At 39.1% G+C, this 6,652-nt stretch overlaps 1 long non-coding RNA gene across 3 annotated transcripts in view; it reads left to right on the forward strand.

Moving 5' to 3' along the window:
• Window positions 1-3,135, forward strand: part of LOC115653592 — a 130,026-nt gene extending 126,891 nt beyond the window's left edge. For all 3 annotated transcript variants that reach the window (XR_004000960.1, XR_004000958.1, XR_004000959.1), the window contains one exon: window positions 2,940-3,135. This is a non-coding gene — a long non-coding RNA (uncharacterized LOC115653592). The remainder of the gene's footprint in view (window positions 1-2,939) is intronic.
• Window positions 3,136-6,652: the final 3,517 nt, after the last annotated feature.

Genomic DNA, 6,652 nt, shown 5'->3' on the forward strand with positions numbered 1-6,652 from the left:
GGTGCCAAGCACAATATAAGAACCTATGTAGAATAGAATAGAACAGAACATTTCCCCTTCACTGCAGAAGTTACTGAAATTCTAAGGCCTCTAGGAGGTGAATCTCAATTACCACAGTGGTCAGGAATGGCCTTACAGTCTGTGAATATTTTTAATTGCGACAAACTGAATGGTGTTTGCCATTAAAGATCAGCACTTTGCCTACTATTACCATACACTGGTATATGATATTGTCATAGCTTTTCAAATGCGTGATATATATGATAAAGGGCAGCAATATTACGGTTCTTTTTTATTGGTAAGAAGACTTACAAACTTACCCCCAAAATCTGCCAGGAATCAAATAAAAAAAACCAAAACCCACTCACTGGCAGATGTTAATCAGAGTTACAAGTACTGAAAGCATCATCAGAAAGTCCTGAGTCAGTCTTTGCTCAAGCATATTTATCCATTTCTCACATTGGGTGCTGTCTTTGGATGTAGCCAAAAGTGATTCAACATTGGTCTCTTCTGAGGGATTTCATTTTCTAATGGATGGCTTTATTGTGAAACAGAACTCTTGATGGGCACAGTATTCAATTTAATTTTCCCCATGATAAGACAAATAAGGGTCTGTTTTCTTGATTTACTTTTCAAATGCCTGAACAGATTATTGGTTTAACTATTATGTCAGACATAGTGTAAAGACCCAGTGAGCGAAAGAATTTAAAAACTGAATCAATAACATCACTAATGTCACTTTGAAGTTTAAAACTTGAGAGATGATAACAAGCAATAGAGAGATGCTAAAATAGCCTAACAGGGGACATTACATTAATTATCAAGTTAGCTAAAAAGAACTTGTGCCAGTGGCACAAACCCATATTTCCCCAGCATCTTGATACATGTTTATGTTAGAAGAGAGAGCTAATAAAGGAGACTTACCTAAAAACATGCCACAGAGACTTAAAGACTTCACTACACTTAACATTTCACTTCTATACAAAGAACCTTCTATTAAAGTGAATTGCATGATCTAATCTGTTATTATAGAAGTTATTTGTTTGGAAGCAAACACTTCTAATTAAAAAAAACCATGTTCTTAAATGAGTAGAAATATAACTAACTGTCTGTCCATACTTTCCATCTGGCTTTAATTTTTAAGTAGAGTAAACTCAGCCCTCTCCCACAGTCTCTTGAGACCAAGTGTTAGGCACCAATCAAATCACAAGAACGAGCTCTATAGCTGCCAATTGCAAAACTGCCTCATCCTAAAGTCAGCCACGCTGGGAAATTAATTTTGGTCCCTTTCTTAGCATACATAGCAAACCCAATGGTGGCTAGTAGTGGCTAAGAAAAGAAAGGCTTTTGAGTCAAACTGTTCATCCCAGTATGCCTACAGTCACTCTCAAGAGTTATTAAAATGGAATTGCACTTGTGTCTGTATGTACAATTTCTGCAACTGTGAACATAATCAGGTGTTTAAACAAACACTTTGTTTGATGCCTTCTACTGGATTCATTTGTTTTTAAAAGTGACAGATTTTGGCAGCTTTTTGTAAGATTCTGAAAATTTTGTAAATCTGCTTTTATATTGTAGGACCAGAGACATTTTTTCAAGTGTATTTTTTAGCTGTATCTCATACCCTTCTATTGAATTGAATAGCATAGCCTAAAGAGAATTCATGAGCAAGCACAATGTGCCTGTTGCCAACTGAAAAAACCCCACAACATGTATTCTTGCCTTCTTGCTAAGCCTCCTTCTGAGATTTTCCTTGGTTATTATTCACTTGGCTGTCACAATTTCTCAGACACAACTCCCACTATTTCATTTATTTGGCTCAAAAACTGGTCAACATCAGCAATTTCAGTTCAAACCTTTTTTGACCTTCACTCAAAGTGAGAACATAATCAGTGAACTGTTGTTTTTCCCATGTATGCCGTGTTGTTGTAGCCGTGTCAGTCCCAGGATGAGAGAGATAAGATGGGTGAGGCGATAGCTTTTACTGGACTAACTTCCGTTGGTGAGAGAGACCTCACCTACCTTATCTCTATATTTTTCCATGCAGCCATTTATCATGACTGCTTACCCAGTCATTGGTGTGTGCCATCACTAATTGCACAGATGTGTGCTCTTCAGGCTTCCTTTTTCAGAAACATGATCCAGTGAATTTTTCTGTCTCTTGTATTTGGCTGACCGAGGTGGTTACTTGAACAGGACAGTGAAGCTATCCCAGATACTGACTTCATTATTTATTATTTGTGTTGCAATTGCACCTAGGAGCTCCAGTCTTGGACCAGGACCCTATTGTGATAGGCACTGGAGAGACACAAACTCAAACATAATCCCTGGTCCAAATAGCTTATCATCTAGAATTAGTGCTTCTCTTCAGCACCTACAGAGAGATTTCCTTCATTTAAACTTACCAAAATCTTAACCACCCTGGCAGGTTTAGGGGGTTTGCCCCTAATTTGTACGGGTGCAATCAATGTACCTGTGGAAATATTGTTCTCTCTTTTCTGTGAACTACACCCTTAAATTACACCTCAACCCCCTTATAACGCCACCCGATATAACATTAATTCAGATATAACGCGGTAAAGCAGCACTCGGGGGGGGGCGGGGCTGTGCACTCTGGCAGATCAAATCAAGTTCAATATAACATGGTTTCACCTATAACGCAGTAAGATTTTTTGGCTCCCGAGGATGGCGTTATATCGAGGTAGAGGTGTATTATGATGTTTTTAGCGGAAGTAGCTGCCATTTTCTAATCACAGCTGATGCAACATATTAGAGAGGAACCATACACCACTCTTGTCTTTATTGTTTCGTGATTACCCTTAATCTAAAATAAAAGACATAAGACTGAAAGTTTATAAATGCTTTTTCTGTATGGAAAAGCATAATAGCAAGTTGATCTAACTCACTGGTCCAGTAATGACATATGTCTTTTCCCAAAGGTGCACAAACTCTGGATGGAGAATCAGCTATGGATTTCTGAACTATACCACTACTTAATTGCAGATTCAAGGGAAATAATCTTAACATGACATATTAAAGAAAAGGAAATTTGACTCCTCCCCAATATAGTACTCATCCTCTGATCATTTCTTTCCTCCTAATGATCTAAATAAAATATTTTCCTGCATTTTAAAAGGCGCTCATGGGACCTTTTGTTTTCATTTACTCTGCTGGAGCAGATGAGTGATTACAGTTTCTGTCCAAAGCATGGATCTTTATGGCCAACTGTTCTGCATTTTAATGGGGAAAAATTGCTTTCATCTCAAATTATTGCTGTCTTGCTTGCTGTTGGTGCAATAAAAATGTGTGAATGGGGTCCTTTTTGAAAATGAGAATGTCCTATTAAGTCTATCAAAATTATGCTTGCAGTTAAGCTAAGTGTTTCTGTCAACAAAGCAGCATACCCCTATCAGATCAGCCTCTCTACTGCTTCTACCAGGAGGATGACATCATTTATCAGGATTTCAATTATAAGTAAAATTACTCAATACACTATTGTTTTAGAAGAGCCAAACGGTTTCATTTTGTGAGGTCTCTATAGTTATGTTGTGTGTCTGTGAATGGTGCTCATGTGTGAAGCAGTAATAACACTACCAGTGACAGAAGTTCTGTTTATCCGCTGAACATATACAGTACAGGTAGCAGCAGTGCAAGTCACCCATGGACAGTGCTCACCAAGTGGGTAGCTATTCAATATTCCTTCTTTATCTTCATTATTCAATGTGGGGCCCAGGTCTATTTATTGCATGACATCCAAACCCTGCACTTGAAACACAGTTATTCATTTCTTCTTGGGCTTTTCTACAGCACTTATCACCATAATATTTGAGTGTTTCACAAATCCTTACGCCCTTGTCCCCCTAATCCATTCCTGCTCCTATTCCCCCTACCCAACATCACTTCATCTGGCTTCTGACCCTGTCCTCAGAGGCTCCTGTCACCGTGTACCTCTTCTCCTATTGCTCCCAGGCTGTCTTCATTTGCCCGCTCCTCATATCTTCAGCTGCTTCCTCCTTCTCCTTTATTCTGACTGATTCTAAGAAATATCTGAATCTTTAAAAAAAGAAATCAGCCTGAGGCAGTCACCTAGCATAGGAAATTTCATCATGAACAGTTAACATTCAACAAAAAGTTATAAGCAACTAAAAACAGGGGCTATAATGGAGAGTGTTAAGCAGCTTTAATGATAAGTGTCACAACTAAAGGTATTTTATATAATATATACACACATGCACACACCACAATATAAAAGAAGAAAATTGATGTCAGTGGAAAATAGATGTCTTCAGTTTTAATTAATTTAATTATAGATTGCATCCATAGCCAACTGACAGTGCTTTTTTTTTTTTTAAAGCATCTAAATATTCTTGCAGAATACTTTCTTTTAGGGTAATTCTCCACCTTTTATTGGTTCATCTCAGGAGATATTTCTTGTCCTTGGAAGGGAAATACAAAGGAGAAATATTCCAGTTTCAACGTAACTGTCTCAATATGACTACAAAGGAACATTAAGTCTGTTCACGTGCACCTCTCAGAGACAAATTTCAGAAACAGAAAGCACCAGATTAGCTTCTGAAATTATATTCATCTCTCAGCTGACACACAGAATTATCCAGACACCGCCCATTGACATGCTGATGGGCATAACATGAGTGAAGGCACACCAAATGAAGGCATGGGAAATTCAATTCTAAACAGGACATACAATATCAATAACAGCAAAGGTCTTGTGCCAACAAACCCTCCCCCAGCAGTATATCCAATGTTACCCATTCCATCGCAAATGTGAGCAGAGGCTGGGCATTCACACAATTAAATTTACAACAGTCAGTCCCATTAAGTTTAAGCACACGCTTAAGTGTTGTACTTTGGGTTGGGGCTTTGGTGAGTTTCTCCACAGTGAGAAGCATTAAATCTCAAGGCCCTTGTATGCCCTCTCCTACTCTCCCTCTCAAGAGTGCAGTGTAAAATCTGGGCAGGGAGGGGGCAAATCTGATTGGGCAATGTTTCTCTCCTCCTCCCCCGCTCCCCGCCACCCACCTTCCAGGTCTGACTGCTGCTACAAGATAGGAATAATTTAGTAGTTGTGCAGGCAGCACTCTTTATAACAGCAACAGACTCCCTGGCAGCTCAGGTCCTTTTCATCACTTTTTACCTTGCACTTACACATGAGATACTCTGTATCAGCACCGTGCAGGATCCAACCCAACAGACAAACATTTCCACTAACTGATTCATGCATGATCATGTGTGCATGCTAGACAGAGAGACTCTATATACCGCACTGATGGCTATTTGAATGTATACGCTCAAGCCAGTATAACTAAAGTGAATCCCACTTGAAGCCTGCTGAACTTGATATTCCTTGTGATCTGCTCTTGTTTTTTAATGAGAAACTTGTAGACTTCACTAAAAGGCTTCACTAAAGAAACCACACCATTCTTTTATAACTGTCCATGGACCTTTATTTCCAATAAATTAAGTGCTTGAACCAAGATGATGGACGTTATGAATGAATCTGTGAATGACAGAACTCTCAACTAACGTAAAGTAAATTGGCTTATCAAATTTCATTAGCTCTGTGGTACAAAGAGAAAGAATATACTGAAGCTTTCCTAAATGAAAGGCTTCCTTTAGCTCAGCAAAAACTGAAAACTGAATTATGCTTGAATATTTCCCAAAATGAACTACAAATTGTATCTTCAGCAATAAATTTCACAACTCAGGCTATGTTGGTTAGTTATGAAAGTAATACAGTCAGACAAAGAACCATGTGAACAATGCAAATAATGGACATAGCATGACTTGCAATGACAGTATATGCAAAAAAACTCCTCGTGAATGATCTGTAATCCAAAATTTAGAGAATACTTTTGAACTCTTCAGGGCAGGAACCTTATCTTCTTATGCATTTGTACAGCTTCTAGCACAATGGGACCTTGATCGGACTCTGAACACTACCACAGTAAATAGAGAGAGAGAGAGAGAGAGAGATAGGTATAGATATTTTAAAATTTTTCAATTTACACTTTGTGAACAATATAAAAACAGCAACATTCTTTGAATAAGTTATTTGTGGCTAATTTTTTAATATTTATGTTTAACTGCTATGAAGGTCTAGGTGATCTGAATTATTTTTATGATTATTATGTGTACCTGTTTGATTGCTGTTTGCTACAAGGGTTCAAAGAATTAACTCCTTCCTGAGCTCACCGCTCTTCCATAAGGAGGGAGACAATGGTAAACATTTGTATGCCCCTTCATGCTTTGGCCACCATTGCAGAGGACATTCTTCCATGCTGGTGGTGTTCATTAAAAAAATAATGCATTAATGAAATTTGTGACTAAACTTGGGGGGAGAATTGTATGTTCCCTTCCCAGGGGAACCCCCAATCCTACTGCCAGTCATCATTTAGCCCCTGCTCCCTGGGGACAACTGCAGTCTGTAAACCACTCATCATCAGCAAGAGGGTTAGGACCTGCTGCCTCTGCATATCTCTGGGCTGCCCATCTGCAGCCCCGTACCTATTTTGTGGGCCCTTAACTCGGCCTGAACCCTGGGGCTTTGCTTGGCTGGAGCTCCCCAGCTTCCTCTGCCCTTCCCCAGCACTGCTTCACCCTAAGTACCCTTCTCAGCTTCCCAGGCAGCCAG

Source organism: Gopherus evgoodei, chromosome 6, assembly GCF_007399415.2.
Source record: "Gopherus evgoodei ecotype Sinaloan lineage chromosome 6, rGopEvg1_v1.p, whole genome shotgun sequence".
NCBI classification, from domain to species: Eukaryota; Metazoa; Chordata; order Testudines; family Testudinidae; genus Gopherus; species Gopherus evgoodei.